The 26,874-nt window shown below is 46.6% G+C and overlaps 1 long non-coding RNA gene across 1 annotated transcript; it reads left to right on the forward strand.

The window, feature by feature from the left end:
• Positions 1-17,504: 17,504 nt before the first annotated feature.
• On the forward strand, positions 17,505-24,816 carry LOC123344407. The gene is made up of 4 exons (XR_006572548.1): positions 17,505-17,640; positions 22,251-22,767; positions 23,114-23,309; positions 24,028-24,816. It is a non-coding gene; the product is annotated as an uncharacterized LOC123344407 (long non-coding RNA).
• The last annotated feature ends 2,058 nt before the right edge of the window (positions 24,817-26,874 follow it).

The raw sequence follows: 26,874 nt of genomic DNA on the forward strand, positions 1-26,874 counted from the left end.
GCTAAGGTTAAATGACAAACGCGTTCTCCCCCTTACGTGGGCCATTGTTCATTTCTCGATTTGCCTGGGAGATACCACAGCTGCTGCTTTGCAAAGCAATACAATCCTCAGGCTTTTTTTTCGGAAATGTAACTTCACACAGAGCTCCTGCCATCTATGCAGGGACAGGAGCTGCCTGTACTTATCGCATTGCCAGATGTTATTTGGAGTGTCATGTTTTTACTTGCACAAGGCAAGTTTTATGTTGCTAAGGTCAAACGTATATTGCAAGCAGGGCATCTATCTCAACCAGCTGTCACATGCCCTTCAGCAGGGCATTTGGGCAGCTTCGGGGCTGTTTGTTTTTCTTTGTAGGAGGAGGTAAATCATAAACCCCACACACCATGCAAATCCTCTTCTTTAGCTGACAGGCTGATGAATACCAAATCAAGGGTTCTTGCACCTTCCAGAAGATTGTGACAACTACATTCACGTTAAGCTTGGCTTACATTGGAGAACCCCAGGGAGTTTCTTTGCTAGTGTGAGGTCCACTCCTATCTGTCTCTCTCTCATCAGTCCATTACCTGTGTCTAGTGCAGACCCCGGCGAGTGTTAGCTTCCTAGCTCAGTGAGTGAATTCAGTCTCACCTCCAAGCTGTCACTCTCACTTCACGATAAGCATGTCTGCAGAGCATTTGTTTCCAGGCCTCGCTGTGCGTTTAAAAGTGGACTATCCCCCCCTGGCCACTCCACTTTATACCTCCCATCATCTTTGCAGGTCTAATGCAAACAAGATGTCCTCAGGAAAGCATTCTTCAGCAGACCCCTATCTGTCTCTTTGATTGACGGTAAGACATCTAAGCAAGAGTTACAGCGGCAGATGTGTTAGAGGGTTCTGGGTCAGCGCGCGTGATGGGAGCCTTGCCTACTGGCAGATGATATATCCTGGAATGTAATTCTTATAAAATTTCTCATATGATGGAGCCCCTTTGTTCTGAGTGACTGACATGTTCCACAGGCATTGTGCTCCTAGACTGGTCACAAGCTGCCTCTTGGGTTGGTTACTAGCCCCACCCCCTCCTTTTAATTGATTTCTTTTGGTTTCCAACCTCTGGGTCAGGGATAATGGAACACAGACCGTCATTTGCATTCCTGTTTGCTGTGCATTGTACTTGTTAAGCCTTTAAAAAACACACACAACATTTCTGTTGCACTTGGGTGTAATGGCTGGAAGATGATATAGATTCAAAGGCAATGCTGAAGGAGGAGTTAGATTAGATTAGAAATGCTTCCCCTGGACCAAATAATAATAAGAAGAAAATAAATAATTATTTGAAGGTTTGCAGGAAATCTGAACCATGTTGTGTTATCTGTGGCTAAACGTGTTCTTGAGAGGCTCTTTTTTTAGCATCAGATACACTGTAAATATAAAGTTGTGGCACACCCAGTTGAGTGTGACATAAATGGATTTGAAAGAAAACTGAGTGCTCTCTGCCAAATTTCTTCTTCTTCCGAGGTTTTGGAGACTAGGAAGAGGACACCCACGTAGTGCCAAGCAATCAGGATTAGGTGTTGGACATACAATACGGCAGCTTTCAGATAGGGGCTCTGTCAGTCAAAAAAAACATTGGTTAAAAGAGTCTCCCGTGATAACTCTGTTATCTTTTTCATCTTACTGATTCGTCTAGGGATCTAATTGATCCTCCTATTTTTCTTGAGGCCCAAATGGGTCTATCAAAGATTTCTTCTAGAAGTTAGTGATGGAAGAGGAAGACTTTGTAGGCCACATTGACCCATCACTGGGATACAAATGTGTGGGTCTCCTGAGGGTTTGGTTCGCTCTAGATTTAAACAACTTGGGTAGTGAGGCTTCCATCAGGTCCTTGAGGAAAGGATTTCACCATCTCATATAGCTCAGCAGGGATTTCCAAACAGGAGAAGAGAGGCAAATTGCCAGCAGTGAGGGCCATTCACCATTGGAACAGATTAGCAAGACATGGTGGATTTGTCATCATTTGGAGTCTTAAAATCAAGATTGTCTTTCCACAAGATATGCTCTAGCCCAACCGATAGGGTCTGGATGCAAGGGTCACTGGGTGGGATTCTCTGGCTTGTGTCATGTCGGAGCTCAGACTAGATGATCATAATGGTCATGTCTGGCCTTAATCTCTATGAATAAATTGTGTGTATTAAAGTAATATTGCACAAGTGCATGGGTATGAGAGAGTGCGTGCAATAAAGCAAGTGTGAGAGTGAGTGACAGAGATTTGGTGATGTGTACAGAGCCAGTGCCTCAGATAGGGTGTGCACGTGCATCTCCCAGGCTCTGACTGGCATGCCAATCTGCATCCCCACCAGGAATTTTTGAAAGCAGATTTCTACTCTTTTGAGAACTGCTCTTGGAAACGTGTGCATATGGCAATGCGAGTGCTAGCCCTCACCCGATTTGCTGACGGCCAGGCCATCCCAGCAGCCTAATCTGTAATGAGCTGGATTGTCGGCCGCTGTCTGTTTTTACAAGTAATGAAGGGTAATTGTGTCACGCGGCCCCTCCAAATGCATTCTGCACATGTTCCCCTTTGGAACACTGGTGCTCTCCGGGCACACTGCATTCTTTGCTGCTGAAACCTGAGTGCTCCGGCATATTCAATACTCACTCCGAGATGGCCGCCTGCAGAAAACCTTAAACCCTCCTGCTTGGAAGCTTTCCACGTGCTTCCAGCCCAGTGACTCTTCTAGACTCTCGGCAAGCGTGTCGGCACTCTGGGTGTTTGTCCGTGAAGATAGATGTTATCTGTGTTAGCTTGGGATGATGCTTGAATGTCCTGTGGAGGGTTGTGGCACGTGATTCAAATATCCAATGTGATTTCCCACGCTAGATTGCTTTCTCAGATTTCCCATAGTCATTTTAGACAGTAGGGAACATTTTTTATACAAAGATGAAAGCCTTGGGGGTTGTACAGAGCTCCTACGTATTCTTGCAAGATGATGGATCAGATACCTCCTGATGTTGATGTGTAACCTTCTCCTTAAGGGACACCAGCCCCCGGCGTTGTCTGGTCCAGGTGTAACAACATTCTCCTTCCCTGCAAGTATCATAAGAACGCTTTAGCATGTGAACATAGCGGGTGGCAGCTCTCCCTTCCCCAGCCAGTGGACAATCTAATTTTCCTCTTTGCTGTGAAACTTCTGGCAAAATGCTGTGTGTCCACCTCTCTTCTCTACACGTGTGCTTGTGCCTATACCCCCCGCTTAGTATCTTAAGCCAGTGGTCCTCAACCAAGCGTACCTGTACTCTGGGGTTCTCAGAGGTCTTCCAGGGGGTACATCAACTCATCTAGAGATTTGCCTAGTTTTACAACAGGCTCCAGAAAAAGCACTGCCAAAGTCAGTACAAACTAAAATTTCATGCAGACAATGACATGTTTATACTGCTCTACATACTATGCACTGAAATGTAAGTATCATCTTTATATTCCAGCTGATTTATTTTATAATTATATGGTAAAAAGGAGAATGCCAGCAATTTTCAGTAGTAGTGTGCTGGGACACTTCTGTATTTTTGCATCTGATTTTGTAAGCAAGTTGTTCTTAAGTGAGAAGAAACTTGGGGCGATGCAAGAGAAATCAGACTCCAGAAAGGGGTACCGTGGTCTGAAAAGGTTGAGGGCCACTGTCTTAAGCCAACCTCTGTGTATTGGGAGTCAGGAGTGAGCTTTCCTTTGGGGGCAGGTTATTCCATCACAGCCAACAGCAGGGGTTGGTTTTGTTCATCTTTCTCTTACGCCGCTGGTAGCGGCCAAAGTCAGAGAGGAGATAGTGAGCTAGTCGGACTCCCCCGGTCTGAGCCAGTGCAGGAGTGTCTCTGTCTATGTTCTTCCTGCCGCAAACTGCAAATCAAATCATGGTAAAGTTCTGCAGAGGATCAGTTCTTAGGCGTGTATTCCAGGGCCGCTAATGATTGCTCACAATCTCTGACCTCTTTGTCAGCTCTCTCTCAGGGAAGATACTTGTGCCGTCCATGCAGAGATCACAGTGCTGCGTCTGTTGTAAATCCCCCTTTAGCCAGGATTTGTTTCTTAAGACGCTGAAATCAGAACAAGGAGACATCATGTGGTGCAGTCTTGGCGCCATTTCCATTTCCCCCTTCCCCTCCCCTGCATGAGATGGTCCCTTTCTTCTCGGCTGGCAGATGCCCCTGCTGAAGAGGACTGGCAGGCTCCTTACTGCAGGTGTTCAGCCCTGCTTTCTCCCACTTCATCTCTTGCCACTAGCTGCCTTCATGCCTGCCTCACCTTCCCGTGAGAGCAGCTGTGATTCCTCAGCTGGCCTGTGGCCCAGGGGGGAATGGGGCACAGAAAGAAGAGGAGGACCAGGGGCCAGATTAAGGTATAGGCAACTGAGGCACATGCTTAGGGCCCAGTTCGGGAGGGAGGGGGCAGCTGCCATGAGCACCGGCCAAACCACACAACCAGCTGGAGCTTTTCTGCTGCCAGCCCGGCACTGGATGGGGACCTGCATGGGACAGCCAGCCGGGAGAGGGGCAGTGGGGAGCCCAGGGAGGAGCAGACACAAGGGGGTTATTAAGGCAGTGTCTGTGCTGCAGGAGCCGATCACTGACTGGCCCGGATAGGAGAGGGTTAACTAAGCCACATGCATGTATGTTTGCTTAGTGCCCCGTGATGGGTTAGTCTGGCCCTGATGCCAGTGTCACTGATCTGGCTGAAAAGAGGACGGCCAGGATGTGCGGGGCAGGTGACCATCACTGAGGCCTACAAAGAGGTCAGTTCTGTCCAAACTTAGCCTCCAGTGGTTCAGAGCTGGTGTTTATCAGTCCATTGTACCCTAAGGGATGGTCAACAGGTGACAACAAAGCCAATCCAGGAGTGTCCTTTATCAGCATGCGGAAGTCACAGTGCTTCAAAAGTACAGTCCCTCCTAGGCAGCTCCACTGCATCCCTGTTGATGGCTGTGAGCTCGTCAGGTCTCACAAGCTAAGCTGGGCTTGCTCACTGTGTAGACGGGCGATGTCCCGGGGGAAGTCGGGGTGCTGCAGGCAGCGGTAGTGCTGAGCTAGCAGCTGGTGAGAAGCAAGCCGATGAGCGGAGAGGACTCATCTCACAGCTAGAAGCTCAGAGAAGAGATCAAGCTCATAGCACTCCTGACGGATACCCAGGCACTTCGGCAGGAATAGAGGTGTGAACTCAAAATCAGCTCAACTCTCTTCATTTCACTGTTACTTGTTCTCCCTACACTGACTCCCAGCACAGTCCTGGCTAATGCCTAGATTATGAGCTCTCTGGCACTCTTGTTACTCGTTTGTACAGCACTGTAATGGGGCCAGCTTCCCCTGTCCGATCGTGAGTCTCCTGCCTCAGTTTCCCCTTCTCAGCACCTTGAAGAATGCACGTTGATGGGTAGGTTTGAGTACGCCTCCTTCGTGCGGTGTGGCTTGTGTAATCAAACAGGACAGTTAAACTCAATCAAAGCTTCTGCTTCTGCTCCTGGCAGGTCTCTCCCACCAGGCCTTTTACCCGTGTGGTGCAAAGAGTCCCCTCCCCTGATCTGCACTGGCTCCCTCATGAAGAAACTACCACATCTGGGTTGTCATCACATCATGCTTGGTCACCTGACCAGCCTCCCCCACCTCGCCCCCACCCCCAAGCCAGAGCCCTGAACTAGGATGCAGAAACACACTTGTGCTCAAAGACCAGCCATGATTCCTAGCACAGTGGGGCTCTGAGCTTTATTTGATGCTGTCGTGTGCTAATAGGTTAATGCTAGGGATCAGGTCAAACTAGCCTCCGTAACACGTCCCTGGCTTTTTCAGTAGGATACAACGTTCTTCATCATTTTCCCTTTGCTGCCTTAAACTACGACATGGGTTGCTGTGCACTGTGAAGACGCATCCACCTCCCTCTCCAGAGGTGGCTGCATTCCGATGGGGCATGATGTGATTTATAATGCACGTGTGATCCTTCTGCATGAAAGGCGCTATAGAAACGTACAATCCTGCTGTCATTGATACGGAATACAAACGGCCTATGTATGGGCTAGATGAATTTCAGCTCACCCATTCTACACCGAGGAAAGCTAAGTGCCTCTGTACCTGCATAACTTAGGCGAGGAAGGACATTTGAACTCTGAGTGAGTTGGAATGTGGGCTATCCAAGTCAGAGTGAACATGTCGGGGGGCTGAGGTTGGATTGTGCCATTTAGTTGCCTCCAGAGCTGCTAAATTCTTAAATTGCATGTAACTTCTTGGCTTTGACCTTATTAAAAATAAAGCACAAGGGCCTTCAAGTTTTTATACATCATTTACCTGTTGAAGTCTCTTCTAGGAAAGCTGTCCCTGGGGGGTAGAATGAAAATGTGTGCTGCGTGTGAATAATACGCAACATGTTTACTTTCCCACAGGAATTCAAGACTCAGCTAGAAAATCTTTAACAAATGAAATTATATTTGAACATACTGTTTCCAAACATGGAAAACGTTATTTGTTAGGACAGCTTTGAACTTTCTTCTCGGATTAGGAATGGCAGGTTAATGTTACATGCAAATGTTTTGAACTACAGCTGGATAAATGAGTTAATGCCCTCTGATTTTTTTCTGTTGGTCACAATTTATGTATTTGTATTACAGTAGCACCTAAAAGTGCACACCAAGCTTGGGATCCCATTGCGCCAGGCGCTGGACGTACAGTGAGAGACAGTCCCTGCCCGAGGGGACTTACTATCTAAGGTCTTGTATCATCAACCCCAAGTGTTGAAACACATCATGAGTCAGGTCCCCTGAAAAACATGAGATTTGTCTTTAAAAAACATGTGATTTAAAAGAATAATAATAGTTTTGGTTCTTTTTATTTGCTTTTTTGGTTTTTAGGGTTCAAGCAGGTCACATTATCATACTTTTCTCTGCAGCCATGAGGGATGGTAAGTTATTGGGTGGGGTTCTTTTAGTTTGCTTGCTTGTTTTAATGAAAGCTGAGATTCTCCTGTGATCATAGGATTCCAGCTGCTGGGGCTTTACTAAAAAACACTTAACATTGTGATTTCTGCCAAAGTCAAGGTGTATTCACAGGGTGTAAAATGAAGCATACGCAAACCCCGCCCAGGCTGGAAAGGGTTAATGAATGGTGCGGCGCACCATCAGCCCCACCTGCTACACCTGCAGTGGGTGTCCAGCCTGTAGGAAGGAACTGGAAAGGGGAACGCTTGCTTGCTTGTGGCTGGCTGGGGAAGGAGAGCAGACCAATGGCCCTCGTGTGGGGCGAGAAGCCTGTCTGGAGCCAGGGGCTGAGTGACGTTACAGCTGGTCAGAGCCTCCCTGGAGGGAAGGCTGACCTGACATTCAAACTTATTTGGGTTTATCAGGGTTCTGCTGATGGTGGTTAAGCCAGGCATGGCTGGGAGTGCCCCAGCTGAGGGGGAAGGAGGCAGGGACTGAGAGCTGAGCCCAGCTGGGATAAAGTCTCCTTTATTTTGTGTTTGTTTTGGGGACTGTGACTTTGGAATCTGTGACCTCAAAATGTGTGTGTGCGGGGGTGGGGGGGTGAATTTTCATAGCAACCTGAGCAGAGAAACTGAGGCAGAGCAACTGCAGCACTGGGCCTCCCTATGAAGAGGGGCAAAGGGGGTGGAGACTTGACAACAGTATGACTTTGCAGGACGGAGGCTTAAATAGACAAGACAGACGGAGCAATAGTACCCCATCCTCCCTAGATGGAAGGAGGGTCCTGAAGCTTTTTCTGCTATAATACAGGGCCATGGGATGGACAAAGTTGAGATCTGCTCATCTATAGTATACAGCAAAGAATTCAGCTTTGTTACCTGAACGTAGGTGTAACAAAAAGCAGCCTGTGAAGATGCATGCGTTAACATTGGGAAAATGCCTTTATGGCCCCACCTGAAAAGTACTATATGCTAGTCTTTCCAAAGAATATTATTTCTCATTTGGATTATTCATAAGATGCATTGAGTTGTTTTAAAATAATCTTGCTCTGTTCCACAAGTGCCAGCAATATATATATCCACCTTTTCACATCGCTCCTCAACTCTAAGCTGCTTTCCGAAGCTGGACTTGCTGTGACACACATCCTTCCCAGTGGATGAATTTGGCTAAACGATTCAGAGTGAATGCTGGATATGGGGCAGAAACCTTTAGGCTAAGTTGCCCAGCTGCTATAAGTTTTGTCTGACATGGGATACATTTCAGGATGGTGTATTATTTTTCCTTTAATCTGATTATTCCTCGCTGGAGTTCTTCGGGTTAACGTCAGTCAAAAGGCATCTTTGAAAGCTTTCATTTGCCCTAGAATTTTCCCATACAAATATACTTTTCCCGTTGTGGGTCAATTTTTATTTTGAATGAAAAGATGACTCCCTCCCGCCCCTTATTTCTTAGCGAGCGTCAGAAATGAAGCCATGGCAGCACTTCCGCAGTTTATTGTCTGAACAGTCTGTAACCCAGAACCAATCTGCCTAGTGCAAAGTGAAATCTACACAACCTTTCCTATTCCGTGCACAAAATTGGTGAATGGGACTGGCCAACCTGATTGCCATTGTCTTTTTCTGGCTGAGTAAAACGGAACAAGGAAAAGACAGGGCTGAAAATACAGATGCCAGTTTCCTTTTCCATTAAGGATGCAATTTTAGTTCTCCTGCTTGTAATCCTCTAAAATTCTCGGCGTCTCATATAAATGCCACTGTTCAAAAGTGCCCTGGAGATGTCCCCAGAACAGGCATGATGCAGACAGTAGCAATGCAAGTCTTCCCCATGCTGCTCAGCCAATGGGTCTCCGTGCCGAACCATTGTGGTGTGAGGATCATTCCTGCTGTCTGTGAGACTGATAGTCACCCCTCATAGGCCATTCCATCTCTGCTGAGGCTGTCAGCAAGGGATCAGTTAGTGGGTGTGGAGATGTGGGCACCTGTCCAGCATTTCTCAGAGGCCACCTCACTGCTTTCGCATTGTGGTGACTTCTGGTCACTACCAAAAATATCCACTTCAAAAGAAAATTGTTCAGATTTTCTTGCTAAATCACAATGGGCAAACGTATACATGCAGGGAGAGCTGTGTGAACTGAGACACGCGGGGAGAGCTGTGTGAACTGAGACATGCGGGAAGAGCTGTGTGAACTGAGACAACTAAAACTCAGAGCAACATTCAACAGGAACTTCTAGGTCTAGGGTTGAAACTTTGCATATGGCCATCATGCAAATTCTACCCCAAGCTGTACGTTGTCCCAGATTCACTCAGAATGTGCCTTGGGATCACTAGAAACTGCCTGGGTTCCCAGCAAGTTTGCAAACCTTGGTCACTAAACCTCCCCTCTGTGAGATCCAGAACCATGTGGAATGAATTTGGTTTTCTACCGGAAAGGATCAAACAAGTGGTCTCAGTTGGAGAAATCCTGTCTCCATTGAAATCAATGGGAATTTTGCCATCCGCCTCAATGGAGCCAGGATTTCACCTCTGAGGTCTGTGCGTGACCTTGGGCAAGTCACTTAGGGTAAAATCCTGGGTAAGAACATAAGAACGGCCATACTGGGTCAGACCAAAGGTCCATCCAGCCCAGAATCCTGTCTACCGACAGTGGCCAGTGCCAGGTGCCTCAGAGGGCATTTTGCCATTGACTTCAAAGAAGCCAAGATTTCACCCTTTAAAATATCCCTTTGTGATAGAGTTTCCCCTTCTGCAAAGTGGCAGTAACACTGCCTTATCTCGCAGGAATGCCAAGTGGCTGGTCTAATTAATTATCATTACCCGTTGTTATGGTAGTGGAGTCATATATGTACTTAGATAGATTATGATAAAACTTTTAGTCCGTATCCCTACCAGTGCAGCATCATTCCTTAGCTTAAAATCAAAATCCCCCAACCTGTCTGCAATTCATAGCCTTATGCTTCCCCATTCTTTCGTACCCACCCCCCCGCCCCATTTCTTCCCCATAAAACATGAGTTACGGACACAATGCCGGCCTCTGAATCTAATTTACTGCAGTAGCTAGAATTTTGTCATGCCCTTTGCATTATTTCAAGGTTGATTTTTCCCGCCTCCCCCGCCCCCACGTCCTCCTCTGAGTATAGTTCACAAGCCTGTTTCCTCCCCAGAAGCTGCTGTGGATAAGATTGCACAGTTCTGGGTGTAAATGTTGCTGGAGCAATTATACTAAAAATCACACCACCTGCAAGCAGTTAGTTAGAATAATAAATAAGTGATAGATTATCAAATAAAGTGCTCACTTCAGATGAGGTCATTCTAGCACCATGTCCTGGGTCTCTAAGGGGGCTGGAGGCTGCTTTCCTGCAGCGGACTGGCTAAATAGCTCTTGTATCAGTCAATAAAAAAGTTGTCGAGATTAAAGAATCAATTAGGCATTAGCTAAAGGGCAAAAGCATAACCCAAACATGCTGATACAATCCAAGAGGGCATGATGGAACAGTTCTTATTGCATTTACTTTTAAAAAATGGCTCATTATAAAGCACCAAGTGACCTGGACTTGATATTTACCAGCTTGATAGAGAACTAAGAAGGAAATGTTAACATCCTGCTGGTAGGAATAGACTGCAACTAAGCATTTTAGCAGGGCTTAATTTTTCCATTGTTATTCCACCCAGTGCTTCCACCTTTACGTGGATGAGGAGAACTTTACTCCTTGAGTAAGGAGGGCAGAATCAGACCCATAAAATGTCAGTGTAACTCAGGGGTGGCCAACCTGTGGCTCCGCAGCAGCGTGTGGCTCTTCAGAAGTTAATATGCGGCTCCTTGTATAGGCACCAACTCTGGGGGTGGAGCTACAGGTGCCAACTTTCCAGTGTGCCGTGGGTGCTCAGTGCTCAACCTCTGGCTCTGCCACAGGCCCTGCCCCCACCGCACCCCTTTCTGCCCCCTCCTCTGAGCCTGCCGTGCCCTTCCCTCCTCCCTCCCCCCAACTTCCCCTCTCCGAGCCTCCTGCACGCCATGAAACAGCTGATCAGCAGGGCTGCCAGTGGGTGGGAGGTGCTGGGAGCAGGGTGGGGGGAGCTGATGATGGGACGGGGCTGCTGACGTATTACTGTGGCTCTTCGGCAATGTACATTGGTAAATTCTGGCTCCGTCTCAGCCTCAGGTTGGCCACCCCCGGTGTAACTAATTAGAATAATAGAATTTAAGGCCAAAGCGGACCACCCGATCACCTAGATATCACAGGCCACCAACAGCACCCGCACACTAAACCCAACAACCCAAATTAGATCCAAGTGCTACAGCCCACAAGATTTGTGTCCCAGTAGGACCCACTGACCCCCTGCCAAGATCAGGGCCCCATTGAGCTAGATGCTGTTCGTGCACCCAGGAAGGACGTCATCCCTGCCTTGAAGTGAGTACCGTGTAAGAAAAGTGACTTATGAAGGGGAAGGCAGAGAGGGATACAATCAAATGTGGTTAAAGCACTGGGCTATGGGAGTGCAGGAGAGCTGAGTTCAGTTCCCTGCTCTGCCACGGAATCCCTGAGCAGTCGTTCTGTGCCTCAGTTTCCCATCTGTACCATGTGGATAAAAGCACGTCTTTTGCCCACCCCCCAGTTGTCTGTCTTGTCACCTTAGAATGTGAGCTCTTCGGCACAGAGACTGATTCTCACTACATGGCTACACAGCACCCAGCACAGTGGGCTCTGGTCAAGGGTTCTAGACCCGAGTGGCACTCAAATGGTTAATAATACTATACTATTTATTGTATACATTTGCAAAACAATTAGACCAAGTAAGTGCTGCCTAGCCCCATCCGTCCCTCAAGCCACCATTAACTGGCTGCTTCCCTGTAGATGTCACTCAGAGGAGTGCTTGGAAGAGTAGGGAGGTGGCCTTTGACATCCGTCCAGGAGAGCGGGCTGCGAGCAAGAGGCAGCGTGGATGATTGCAAGAGAGGCTGACAAACAGGCGGGTGAGTCTGGCGTCACCTATGAGGCAAAGGAAGAGGCGGCAAGAGCAGACGGGAGGTGCAGCAGGGTAGCTAGCGGCCTTTGAAGGGGAAGCCAAGAAGCTTATGGAGGGGATCAAACGGGGTGACGTGGCCAAGGCAATGAGCAAAGATGGCCTTAGCCAACTGCATTTTGTATGGACCAGATGTGGGCATTATGGGAGCAGGACAAGGGTTTAAAGTGGGCAGGGGGAGTGCTGAGCACAGCTCCTCCTCCTCCCCTGGTGTGGTGCGAGTGCCCCCGACTGTTTCAGTCTCCTTCAAAATTTTGAGCTGGTTGAAAAATAGAAAGAAAAATTGCCAAAAAAAAAAAAGTGTTTGAAAAAACTGTTTAACACACAGACCCACGGAGATGCGTATATCGATAGTATATAAAGAAAGCGGTGGGTTGTAATTTCTTTTTAAGAAGAACTGACAGTACAGCTGTAACTCTCCTGTAATGCCATCTATTACATCTCTATGTTCTCTGAGGCAAGGACGGTCTCTTACTACGTCTCGACACAGCGGGGCTCAGAGCATGGGTGGGGCCTCCGGGCACGGCTTCCGTACCAATAAATAATTAGTACTCCCGCATCAGGCAAATAGAATTGCCAGTGTGGCTTGGTGTGTAACGTCGCTGTAGCTGGTTGGTCCCAGCGTATTAGAGAGACAAAGTGGATGAGGTCATCTCTTTCTCTGGACCAGCCTCTGCGGTGAGAGAGACGCAAGCTTTCGAGCTTACACGGAGCTCTTCCTCAGAGCAGGTTTGGCTTTGGGTCTGTAGTGATTTGGAATAAACTCAGTAAAATGTGCGTAGCTGTAGACACCCCCACCCAAATGGATAGCATAGATATGTTCTAAATGAAAGCTATCTACTGTTCATAGACATACACATTTTGATTATCCAAGTCAAAATCTGATCATCTGAAAAAGTATTCAGGGATGTATGCATTAGAATTCATTAAAATACTTACCATATGGCCTTCCGTTTTCCTTGAAAATACATCTGCTCTGCCGGCCGCAGTCATTAATAGTGATATTCAGGCAAGAATTAGACTGTCTCAGCAATACCGCTGTGGAATGTCATATTTTGTTAATACGTGCTAACATTTATTAAGTGTTAGTCTAGTGCAAAGACTTACCTCATTTTGGTTCTCTCCATGCTGGCCAGCGCTGGAGACGAAACGTAGCAGCGGATGGTTTATTGGGAAGGCATCGCTCAGCCCACCCACCCTAGACACCTGTTGGGAGATGGTCAGCTGTGCCTGGCCTCTCTCGGAGAGAAGTTTGTATTGTAGAGAATTGAAGGAAGGAGGAATACAATGAATTCTTGAAATCCAACCTGGAAGTCCATGATCCTTTCAAGTAGGAAGGCAGTGGAATGGGAAGCCCCAGATATATGGGACTTTAAGTGGCTCAGGTGAAATGAATGACAATGGATAATTAAGATGAGGCTAGATTCTGCCCTAGACTTGTCTGTCGTGCCGATGGGGCTGCACTGCCAGAGTCCCTGGAGTGGGATTCTAGCGAGAATTCTCCCTACAGCTGCCCAGGTAGCACACTATATCTGGCCAGCCGTGCCACCCTCGAAGGACATACCAGCTGTGCCCAAGGGATTGGGCATTGGCCCCACCTCTCTCCTCCCTACTCCCTTTCAAGTATCTGTTGCCCATCAAGATTCTTGGAAGGAACCTAGTCCAGGGTGAGCAAGCTCCTGTGTAGGGGATGCAAGGGTAGGGGCTCCGAATCAGCTACTTGCCAAAATCTGGCCCACAGAGATTGGGGTGGGTTAAAAAGGGTTGGTTGTGATGGTGTAGAAAGGGTTACATCTGATGAGAATCGTAAATAGACTTCTATCCCTGTCTCTGGAACATATGTGCACAATATAGCTAAAGAACACACTATGACTGTTTTGATGTTAATATTAACCATGGACGTGCTGCAATTATGTACCTGCTACAGTCTGCCCTGTGCTATATCCGATTACATCCTCCTGGAAGTGTCGATGTTGCAATGGCACAAAAGCTGCTGGATTCTCCAGCTATGCAGAAGCTGTGGTAGAAAACAGTGGTACGAGGTAACCAAGACACTGAGTTAGCCTTAACTTGTGGGTCAAATCAGGTTATCTGTGCTTTCTCACGCACCCATCTGCTAAAGCACATCATGACAGAAAGAGGCCTATGATAGACTTGTGGAAAAATAGCTTCCGTTTATACACTGCACATCACTCCAAAGTGATTTTCAAATGCTACATCCAGGAATCACTTTTCCCCAATGCTGAAGAGTGGAGTGGAAAACAACAGCTGGTTTTTAAACAATTTGCACCACTAAAAACAAAAAAATGAGACAAAGTGAAGATTAATATCAGTATGTACCAGTTACAGTATTACCTATGCCACGGGTGAAATCCTGGCCCAACTGACTTCAGTGGAGTCAGGATTTCACTCCAGTTATGCAAAAATAATGAGTTAGGACTCCCAAAATCATGGCATTGGCTTATAAATCATGAGAAAAAAATGTTAGGTTTTTTAAAAATTACTTTCTGGTAAAGTTAGTTGAATGTACAGTGGAACAATTTTCCAAAGGAAAATGTAGTTTTATTGAAATGTTTCACTGCAATGTGTCAATTTTAATTAATTTTTTGTCAGGAAAAAGTCTGTCTAAACCCTTTCAACTTTCTCATTTTGATACTGTCAAAACATTTTGTTTTGACCATGTGTGATGGGGCGTACTTGCCCCACACTGGAGATGAAGGGGTTAAGCCCATGCTCTTGGCAGGGGAAGCCACGCCCCCTCACCTCTGCCCCACATGCTCCAGCTCGAGCTGCAGTATAAAAGGGAGCAGCTCAGGTGAGTCAAGGCTGACCACCGAGGAGGAAGGACACATGTTGCAAGCTCCAGCCCAGAAGCAGCTGAAGACCCAGACCATGGAAGCCAGAGGCTCTGAGACCCAGGCAGACACCCAGGCAACTGCGGATGCCCAAGGGAGGACGCTGCTGCTGGAAGCTGGTACCCGGAGACTTCGACGATGCCCAGTCTGCAGCAACGGGAGATATGGTAGGAAGCAGCCCCGGGAGGGGACTAGCCATTGTCCTGAGAGTCATCAGTGTGTTTTGGACACATCATCGCTGAGGGCCCTGGGCTGGGACTAGTGGAGCAGGGAGGACCCGGGTCTCCCTAACCCGGCTGCCACCCACCCCTAGGGAGCGGCCCACTCCCCCCACTGGTCACTACCCCATACAGCCCTGTTGAGGAGGGCAACTGTATTGACTCTGGCCACTAGGCCATACCACCCTGAAGGCAATGGGACATGCCACCTTGAAGGCAAGGGTGGTCATATTGACTCTGAGCCCTAGGCCCTTCTGCCCTGAGGTGAAGGATAGTCAGGCGGACTTAACCGTGGGGATGCAACGCCTTGCCCCACCCCAAAGGAGAACGGGGTGTACTTGCCCCATGACACCGTATCATTTTGATTCCTTTAGTACTTTTACCTTGCATTGAAATATTAACATTATATTATATATACATAATATAATATATATCTAGTTAATATTTTAAAGTGTTTTGACATTATCAAAACAAAACAATTTGATGTTTCTGAATCAAATATTTTTGGAATACTATTCTGTTCCCTGGTCAATTTTGAAATTTAAACTTTACGTTTCAATTCAGAATGCAAACAAATTTCAAAATGTCTGACTTTCCCCACCGAATGGAAGGTCCATTTCCTAACCAACACTACTTTGTGGTTTTTGAGGTGTTAGGCCATAATTAGGGTCAAAATTAGGGTCAAAATTTAAAGCTCTTATTTGCTTTTTATTTGCCACGAAGGCTACATTTTTTTTAAATATAAGCTGAGATTCTCATATAATCACAGGATTTCAGAAACTTGGGGGGATAAGGAAAAACCAAATAGCACAAAACAGGTGATAATATTGCAAGAGATGGCAATGTTACATTTGCCTGCTTCATGCTACAGCGATTGAACTTGTGTGATGATAGTAAGTAGCACTTTGGGAAATTTGTAGGGATGGGAACATTTCAAAAGATATGGATGGTCAGAGAAGATGCTTCTCTGAACTATCCTGACCTGTTGGGTCTGCAACGACTTGGATGGACCGTCTCACTATATCGTAAGACTTCCAGGGAAATGGGAAATAAGGTGAGACTAAGAACAATATTTATGGTATTTGGGGCTCTTCTGCTCCAGACCCCATTGGAACCTAGCAGCATGGAGAAAAATATATTCAATGGATTCAAATTGCTACATTTGGTTGTAGATGTTGAGCACCAGAAGAAAGTATGGGGGTGTTTGAATTTAGGAGTTTGGCACAGGTCAATATGAAAACGAGCCGACTTACATAAACTCGTATCCAGATCTGAGTTGAGGAGAAACTGTGCTTAACCTTGGCAGAGAGAGAAGAGATGGTAGAGATAGCATCATGCTGTGGAGCAGGGATCAGCAGCCTTTCGGAAGTGGTGTGCCGAGTCTTCATTTATTCACTCTGATTTAAGTTTTTGCGTGCCAGTCATACATTTTAATGTTTTTAGAAGGTCCCTTTCTATAAGTCTATAATATAGAACTAAACTATTGTTGTATGTAAAGTAAATAAGGTTTTTAAAATGTTTAAGAAGCTTCATTTAAAATTAAATTAAAATGCAGAGCCCCCCGGACCGGTGACCAGGACCTGGGCAGTGTGAGTGCCACTGAAAATCAGCTCGCGTGCCACCTTTGGCACACATGCCATAGGTTGCCTACCTGCTGTGAAGCATCCTCCATTGGACCAGGAATAGACTGTCATGAACAACGGACATGGACTTGAAAGCCCAAAAGCAGCATGAAGCCATTTTGGGGGCATATCATCACTATCTCTGATACAGGCAAGAGGTGTCACCCTCCTTGGATGCTTTGGCAGCATTGGTGTGGCTTGTAATGCCAATAGAGGATTAGGGAACTGGACAGAAATGGGTTTGGAATTCAAACGCCCCGCAGTCTAGGGGTGTTGAAGTTGGGGATTTGGTTTGGGGCCTCTTTCTAGAAAAAAAAATGCTTAAAAAGTGACCTGAACGTTTCTCAGCCAGGCAGAAGGTTTGGGGTTGGGCTTGGGGTTCATTCTGTGTTTCGAGCAGACGCCTTTGTAGGAGGGAGGATTGCTTCTTTTTTCTCTAAGCCACCCATCATAATTTGCTGGCTGGAAAACGGTAAACAGCCTGGGGAAATCACTTCCAACGTGCCCTATTTATGAAGCTTTGGTGCCGTGCTAATTCTCCTAGCTAGGCACCGAAGTCTGTGCTGCTTCCAGCTGAGTCTCTCCCAGCTGCCCTGCTTGCTCTGTGCTGGCTGAAGTGAATGTTTATATATCCTTCACAAAGCATTACTTTTATGGCGTGCGTATAGAAAGCACACGGCATGTACACAATGGCTCACAGAATGTCCATCACTCCTGCAGTGGAAGTGCCTTTCCGCCTGTGCAGCCAGGACGGGGAATGAGCTGTTTATTGCTCTGTGCCCTCGGTGTTTTGGGCCTATATACGCACGTGTGGGTGGGTAGGGCTGAGAATTCATTTTATATTAATTTTTTTTCCTTTTTGCAGGTCATATACCACTGGATCATGTTTTTGCTTCAGTCAAGTGCCTTCTATTGAGCTGGCTTTGGGAAACACATCCAGAGAGTTTCTCTCCACTTCGTCTACAAGATATTTGCTCCTTGCTAGACTTGAGGGTAGGATTTCGACTCCCATCAGACTGGTCTAGCCAACCAACAGCCTGCAGGCCTCATTTCTGCCACTTACATCAGTATAAATCCATTCGCTTCGATGGAGTGACGCCAACTTTGCACCAGCTATCCAGACTGTGGTTTATTATGTGTCTTTGAGGAACACCTAGAGGCCTGGACCAAGATGGGGGCCCAGCGGGGTTAGGCACATAGTGTGAGACGGCCCTTGCCCACGCTGCCCCCGAAATAAGAGGGCCAGGTTCTCAGCTGGTACAAGGGTGGCCGCAGCTGAATGCTTTGACAGTGTTCAGGTGCTGCTGTAAGGGCTGCAAAGTGAACTTTACTCACACCTCTGTGTGTAGGGGGAAGCGTGGCGCCATCATGCTGGGGGGTGGATAGCTCAGTGGTTTGAGCACTGGCCTGCTAAACCCACGGTTGTGAGTTCAATTCTTGAGGGGGCCATTTAGGAAACTGGGGCAAAAATCTGTCTGGGGATTGGTCCTGCTTTGAGCAGCAGGTTGGACTAGATACCTCCTGAGGACCCTTTCAGCCCTGATATTCTATGATTCTGTGTGTCTATACTGGAGCTGGAAGGTATTAATTTAAATTTGACAAGACATACCTGTGCTAGCTGTGATTGAGCTAAGCGTGCTAAATATCGCAGGGCATAGCCATAGTGGTGCAGCCTGGAATACATACTTATGGTCTTGACCGGGATTGGAGTTGGGGTGGGCAGCCCCTCCCACCGTTCTCACTGCCATGGCAACAGCACTCTTTTTAGGATGCTAGGGTGAAGAGACCCAGCGCAGGTGTATCTACTGGGGCTGGGATTCACACCACCAGCCATAATGTAGAAATACCCTCGATCAGCATAGAGCCATTCAGCTCAATGGAGCTACCGCACTAGCTGTGGATCTGGCTCGTAACATTCCATACCGGGCCCTTTCCGTCCTCCAGTGCCGGAGAAAGGAGACAGCCCATCGCTGCTTATAGGTGACCAGGCCTGTCGTTGCTGTGAAGAATAATGTTTCAAGCGTGAAGAAAAAAAAGCCCACCCTCACTAGGGGCGTGTGCACAGCTAATCCCCTGTTTACGCTCCGTCTGGCCCAGACGCCCACACTGTCCTAGGCTTTTGTTCATGAATGAGCTCTAGGGTAAAAAGATACCTTTGCCTCAGCTGTCTGCACTTTATAGAGACTGTGAGCTGGTCCCCAAGCAGCAAAGTGAAATGTATCATTTCAACAGACCTGCTTCCTTTTGTGTTGCCACTGACATTGCTCCAAATGCAAACTCCAGCCTTCTAAATGACTTAAGGAACCAGCACCTGGTGTATATGAGAATGTCTTGCATAGCTCTCTCGAGCAACAGCCAGGGGCCACTAGTTTTAATCCTATGTTGTGGCTCTAGAGCCTGCCAGTCAAACTGGATGGACCTTGAATGGAGATTTTATATCTACCGATGGTTACCGGGATTGTAATAGACACACGGATCATTCTAGTAGCAACCGGTGAGCGTATAAATTGCTGTAATGTAGGAAGATTATAGGCCTGAGAGCAGAGGAAGGAACAAGGAGGAGGATGCAAATGGGGAAGAGAGGTAGAAGAGCGAAGTTGTGAATGAGGGAATCTGAGGAGGAAAAGAATGGCAGGGAGATGCACTAAGTGATAGCACCCGCTTGTGTGTCTCCATCAAACTGTGCAACGGTATTTAACACTTTGTGGTATTCCCTGCATGAGACATGCACTGAAAAGCTTGACAGGAGATAATGAGCCAGATTCTCAGCTGGTGTCAACTGGCAATGCTCCGTTGACTTCAATAGAGTTATGCCATCTGACACCAACCCAGGTTCTGGCCCAGGGTTTCTATGGATCCAGTTGATTGGCACGAAGGTGGCTTTCTGTCCCAGCAGTATCTTCTCTGAGAGGGAGGGGAAGAGGATTGTTTCATTCTTACAGGGCCAAACACCATACAGCTCCATTTCCCAGAAACCCAGTCCGCTCCCAAACAAAAAACGCATTGAGTTCAATGGGAATTTGCTTGCCTAAGGAGAGCAGGATTTACCCCACAGGACAGGCACTGGTTTCGTTAGCTGCTGCTAGGGAAATGGATTGCACAGTGACTACCCCAACAGAAGTCAATGGGTTAGACAGACTTCAGCAGTTCTCACCAGGCGTGCCGCCACTGTCCATCACCTCAACAAGCTCAGGAACCTCAGTCGGGATCAGTACGTGGCTGGGACACTTCACAAGACAGGCTAGGTGCTGCAGGAAATGGTGTCAGTGCGGCAGTGTGTGTGTGTGGAGTGGGGGGAGGTATTCTTCCCTGTAAGTCAGCTCTGAATCTATGCTCCTGTGTATCCTTTGGATCAGGCATGAAACCTAGATCCAGACCCACGGGATCATTAAAGATGCAGTGGTACTTTTCATTACAGTTAGCTCCAAATCCCAACCTCGTGATTATATCCATATAAAGCAGTTTGGGGTAAGAGGTGCTGTGTCACTGTAAGAGAATCATTATTGTATAGCCTAAATTCCTCTTGCAGTTACAGTTGTATAGGAGAGTCTTGTTCATTTCCTGTCCAAAATTGTTCCATAGTGTTGCTGTGTGCTGTTAAATGGTTACTGCATTCTACTCCAGAGCTGGCTGCATTTCAGCAGTGGAAGATGTAACTCAGATATGGTAGGCCAATCCTGCAGTCAGTAACCGTTCTGAAATCAATGGGAGTTTGGGGTGAGGAAGGTCTCCAGAATCCGACTCACTGGGCCCAATTCTGCTCCCGTAGAATTGTCAAAATAGATCAGAATTTCCACTGACTTCAGTGGTGCAGAATTGGTCCAGGAGTTTGTAAAGTGCTTTAGGCTAATAAGAAGATACTATTAGAAGAACAATATATTTTGTTTTTCAAAAAGCAACTTTCCAAACCTAAATATATGTTCTTTTTCATTTCCTTTTCCATTTCATCTGTGAGAATAAAGTAGACCTATAAGTGCTGAGATTTATTTGATTTGATTTTAATGGGAATTCGGTGTCCAAATCCCTTTGATGGCTTTGCAAATCTTAGCCAAAAGCTATTGTTTGAAGGCCCTTATAAAAATGTGGCTTGAAGGCGCAAGTTCAGATTCCGATCCCTTTGCTTGTGTTGGGGAGCATCTTACCCCAGAAATACTCCAACTGACTTCACCAGCCAGGGCACAATTCAACATGAATTAGCTTAGCTGAATATGGCCCAGAGTCAGGTGCAAGAAATGGATTAATAACAACTTATAGGCTTCATTCCCTGGATGCTCAGAACGGTATTAAAGTGAGTAAAAGAGACAGAGACAAGGGACTAGATTCCAGTTTCAGGGTGATTCTGTTGGAGTTTCTCCAGATGTACTGAATGTAAATGAGATCAGAATCTGGCCTTGGCCCAGCTGCTGCTAGTCATGTGGTTACATAATGTTCATGTGATTCCAAGGATTGATTTATTTTTAATCTGTATTTTGCCAAAAACAACCAACGGGTGTTTTCTGGCATTTCTTTGCAATGCAGTAAAACATCCACTTCCTGAGGATTGCTTGGCATTTAGCTCGGCTCCCACGCTGGATGCCCCTGGCTATTGGCTCCTTAGCACAATGTAGACCAGGGGCAGTAGGCCTGGCCTGCAGTCCTCCGGTCTGATGCCAAAACTCCGTGGTGGCTTAGAACTAAATTGCACACCGGGGACTTGAATGAGCCTCGCCACCTCGTTGTCACGCGGCGATGCCAGTGGGTTTGCCTGGAGCTCTCCAGACGGGAAAAGCTCTAGGGGCAAAATCAGGAAGGGGGAACCACTCTGGTGGTGCCCAAGTCCAGTATTTGCTAAATGAGCCAGACCCGAGGCTGGGAATTTCCAACAGAGGAGCCTAAAGTTTGGCTGCAAGGGGGAGATTTTCAAAGGCAGAGATGGCAGCTTGTCTTCCAACTCTCTTTAAAGGCCAGTGGGATTGGAATGTCTGACCTCTCCTTGAAAATCCCTGTCCTAAATCCGTATATAATGTGCCAAATCGTTTTGTTTTTTTTTAAAGTCCAGAGCAGTCATCAGCTCCCGGGGAAGCCTTGGCCTCAGACTTTTTCTTGCAGTTTGATTAAGTTTGCTTACAAGAGGACGTGGTTCCGAGTGGAAAAGTCTGGGATCAGATTCTGACCTTCTCAAAGTGTGGGGTCACTCAGATCTGAGGTTCTATAGGGCCTGGTTATGCTAGATATTGACTGCCTCTTGGGAGGTGCTAAATACCCTGAATTCTCATTGATTTCCTTGGAAAACACGGCTACTCAGCACCACGCAGGATCAGATTCATGTTTTGTGAAATGCTTTGGGCTATAAAGCTTCCCAATTAAACCTGCATTAGACAACCTGCTTTTGTAGCTGACTGTTTCAAAGTACTCCTGGTGCAATTTGTCTAGTACTAACTGGAGAAGTTTCACCATATGCAAACATACAACATGATGTCCTAGCAGGCGAGCTACCCTACAGAATATGCAGCATGCGTGGCTTGAACTTGCATGCTGGACTCTTTCCTGCACATATTCTCTTTCTCATTCTTTCTCTCTAATTAATTAATTTTTTCTCTCTCTCTTTTTTTTTCACATACTAGTGCGCTGGCGGCAAATGGACGAGCTCTTATATATGCAGCTGTGATCCTTGTCGACGGAGGTGCCATCTGCAGCACTGGCTCTGTAATTAAAAAGGGCTCACAGCTGCATTTGCCTGGTACCAGGGTTCCCGGACGAGATCATTCATCGCTGAGATCCCAAGCAAAGAGCCTTGGCAGGGAAAATAAAGGGGACGACTGCAGGAGGCAAATATAAAAAATATCCTGCAGATAGCAACTGCTGCTGCTTTTACGCCTGCTGTTCTTGTATCTGAACTTGTTTCCTGTTTGTGTTGTTAATGGGGTGACATGCACCCCTTAAGGGATAGGAAATGTTCTGAATATCATGTTTCAGATGTGACGTTGTTAGAAACGGTGAGTGAAAACGCTCCCATAGAAACATCTTCCCCATCAGGATGAGAGCGAGCAGCTCACCTGTGTAAATTCTTCCCCAGACAGGTAGGAACATGAGCCGAAGATTCTTCCCTTTCCTTTGCACCAAGGGAGTCAGAGAAAAAAGGTAACATTTTCCATCAGGAATACAATGAATCGCATTGCACAAGACATGCAACCGTCCTGATGCAATGGTTAGAGGTAGAATACGAGTGAGCGCTGTTTTCTTGATACTCCCGGCCTGATTCACCCCTCAGATGTGCCTTTTCATTTACTCCAGGATCCTCTACACTGCTCTGGCAGTGCAAAATAGCCTTAAAGTGGTAGCAAATTACACTACAGTGAGTAAATTATGGCTTTACCCTAGTGACTCCATTGGCTTCAACAGAGTTATAAATACCGATGGTGTGTATTGCATTAGCAATACTGACACCCCATTTTGGATCATCTGAAATTCAGATCTGTCTCCCCAGGTTGCCAGGGAATCCTGAGTGACTGAAGGCTTGGTGGGTCCTCGGTTTTACATCTCACCTGAGCGATCGCACATCCAGCATCACAACAGCTCCGCACACTGTGGCGAGGTGTTTGAGTCAGAACCGATTCAGCAGGATGGATGCCACCCAGCGATCCACCAGGACACACCTTTGCATCGTCTACTCTTCACTTGAGGTGTTTCCTGCGCATTTTCTGACCCACTTGACCCTCTTTCAGTTAAGATCCAATGTTTGTTGTTTATATAGCAGCCTAGGTGCGTGTAGTGCTTCTCAGACCAACTAAACAGTTACAGAAAGGTCCCTGCCCTGCAGAGTTTACAGTCTAAGAACCTGACACTGTTCCATCCCGGTGAAGTCCCAGTTAAGTCAAGCTGAACCTAGCCTATGGATATGTCTACACTGCAGCATGGGTGGGAGGGTGCAGCTTGTGTAGACACATACCAGAGGTTGCTTAAATCCAGCTAACTCGGATAACTAAGCAGTGAATGAAGCTGTAGCAGCATGGGCTTCAGTGTGGGCTACACAAGCCGCCTGGAATGCTGGGTAATTACTTGGGCAGCTCGCCCCCACTGCTGCAGCTTCACTGCTCCAGGACCCAAGATAGGTAGATTAACTAGCTTGGGTGAGTCTACGCAAGCTTCAATCACATCCCGTGACTGCAACATAGACAAATCCTAAGTCCTGATTTACACTTAAAACTTAAGTCGACCTAGCTACACCACTCAGGGGTGTAGAAAATTCCTGCCCCTGAGAGACAGAATTAAACCAACCTAGGCCTCAGTGTAGACACTGCTAGGTCGATGGAAGAATTTGTCCGGCCACCTAGCTACCGCCTCCCATGGGGGGTGGATTTATGACAGCTACATAAAAAAATACCCCTTCTGTCGCTGTAGGATGTGTCTACGCTACAACGGGACAGCAGTAAAGATCATGAGAGAGGCTTATGTTGCGTAGCCTGTTGACCTCTTGTTCATTTCAAAGAAGAGTGTCTTGAGGGGACCTGAAGGATGAGAATCAAACACAAGGCCCCGTCCCACAGTGCTATGAGAGCAGAAGATGGTTTGTTTTGCCATGGCAGGATGCCCTTCCAAGAGAGAAAGCCAGAGGATGAATTTGGACCACTGGGTGCAGTTGATGTCATTTCCAGAGGACTGACCACTTACGTGTCCAGCAAGCAGGAGGCAAAGATAGTTGGGTAAGAACTGGGCAGGAAAACTAAGACCTTCCTTCCAAAAGCTCATTGAACTAGTGGTTCTGGTCCAGCTGGGAGCTGGATCTTCACAAGGGAAGCGAGGGAAGGACTGGGGTTGGGGGGGTGGAATGTAGGTTTCCTGGACTAAAGAAAACAAAGAATATTATTGGGCAAACAATGGATTTCTGACCTGATTTTATTTCTTTGGGCCACGCTGTCTTTCCTGTTTACTTGTTATTTTGGAAATAGAACAATTGATAATTTACTGCTGATTAGCTGGCAAGACTCTGACTTGTCAGTAAACTTGATTTTAACTGGCCAAGTGTCAGGGCAAGAAGCCAGGAACGTTGTGGCAGGGAACAGTAAACAAAACAATTATAAGATTAACACCTTGTTTAGCGGTCAGATATTGTCAAGTGGGTGAAAGATTGCTCCAGCTCCTCCACATAGCGCCTGGTAGACAAATTACCTTATTAAGAAGGATCTTGCTCATGGTCCATTCCCTGCACCTGTGTCCTCAAATATTTTCATTCATTTTGGAGAGGAGGCTGACACTCTGCCTGGACTGGTTTGATTCTGTGCAGCTGCAAGAGCATTATTTGGCATTAACATATTTGCATATCAATGAGACCCTGATTAATATTTAAAGAGCCAGCTGTCCAAGCCACCTATAAAAGAAAAAGAGCCCTGTTTTTTTTTTTAAAGGATAACACTTAATGGCCTTTATCAAGTTTGCTTCATTTCTATCCTCTATTCTTTTCAGGCGGGAGGGCAAACAAAACCCACACACACCACAAGAACAACAACAGCGGTCAGGGAAAAAATATGAAATGCCATTAATGAGTGATCAGCGACTTGGCTGTGTGCTTTTCAATGCTTCTCAGTCCTTTTGTGTCATAGCTGCAGCTGCATACAGCGGGGCTTTTGGAGGACGAGCATTGCGAGGCTGAGCTGATATGAGCCCTTGGGAGCTGTATGCCATGATGACTGAAAACAAGCATGACACCTCCAAAATGAAAGCCAGACACCAAAGGCTTAACAAGCCATTTCAAGGTTTTCTCTTTCAAGACAACAGGATTTCCTTCTTTTTCAGAAGGGGGTTCCGCCTGGTTCTTGCATCTAGTCCCTGTCTCTGTAATGAGCCATAACCTAAACACCTGATCAAAACATCCTCGGACTTGGGGAAAGATGTGACTTTTCTGCTCTCTCTATACTGTCAGACAGGGTGCTATGTTCTAGGATAGTAACCACGGCCAGCGAGGAATTATTGAGGGTGGTAGATCAGAAGGTATACTTGAAGCAATGAGATGAAATTAAGAAAGGACTAATTTAGGCTGAATCTGTTTATCATTTAGGTTTCTTGGTATAAAAGAAGCTTCTGGACCATTAAATCTTTCAGGATCTCCCAAGGGAAGTGCTGGAAGTCTCACCCCTTGGGACTTAGGCTGGACTAATCACTAGTAAAAATCCAGTAGGGCACAATCCTGCATTGTCGTACATGTCCAATATAGCACATAAAACATATATAATTTCGAACGCACTTGGATATGTGTTACCCATTAGTTTGTGCCATTTGAGAGTTCAAGCTACAGTCTTTATTGTAGAACTCATTGGAGTGTATCATCATGTTGACACACACCTATACCACAGACTCAGAGACATTAGGGATGGAAAGGACCCATTCAATCATCCAGTTTCATCTTCTTGGGGACAATGAGCCTAAAACAGGAGAAACTTTGTTATCTCAACTCATAGGAGTCAAGTAGGACCCGGATGAACAATTTGTGCAGCTAACTGAGCATGGGGGGAAATGCAAATTAATTTTAATTTTCAATTAAATAGGCAGAGAGGTATAAGCCAGCCGTGTGGATGGGGTGTGAGGCTTGTTGGGATAATGGTCATTGCTCAGGTCATCTGGGGAGGAATTGAACTCGGCGTCATCCAGTCTGTGTGCTCTGGGGTGCAATCGGCTAGTGGATGGTACCTCTCTCTCTTTCGGTCTGACCGCAGCTAGGCAGACCCTGGGTGATGGTGTCAGTGGGCCGTGCTGGGTCAGTGCGGAAACCACTCCTGAGAATGGTGCTATATTTTGCTCGCAGTTACACCTGTGCAAATCCAGTGTGGTTACAAGTCTGTAATTTGTATGTGGCCCACGGGCTATATTTCAAACCTGTAGCATCCCAGAAGTAAAAATCTACTGCTTGTTTTAAAGATCTAGTTTCCTGGTTTCAGTGAGGGAAGAGGGCGATTTGTTTAACTGCAGTATTAAGGGCCAGATTCTGACTGAGTCCAGCATACAGTTATTTTAGTCCACGTTTTGTTTCTTTAATAACTTGAAGGGAGAGATCCAATATTTTTCTTCTGCATAAAACTGATGACATTGAAGCAGTAAAGCAAGAGCATAAATTTTCCTAGTGGTCTAAGTGCCTTGAGCAAAATTCCTCCCCGGTGTATAACTCCATTGATTAAATGGAGTTTCACTAGGGATGATCTCCCCCGTCCCTTTTTTTTTTTTTGCAATAGATATGAGCTTATGATAGGTCATGTG

The sequence above is a fragment of the Mauremys mutica genome, chromosome 11 (genome assembly GCF_020497125.1).
Source record: "Mauremys mutica isolate MM-2020 ecotype Southern chromosome 11, ASM2049712v1, whole genome shotgun sequence".
Lineage (NCBI taxonomy): Eukaryota > Metazoa > Chordata > Testudines > Geoemydidae > Mauremys > Mauremys mutica.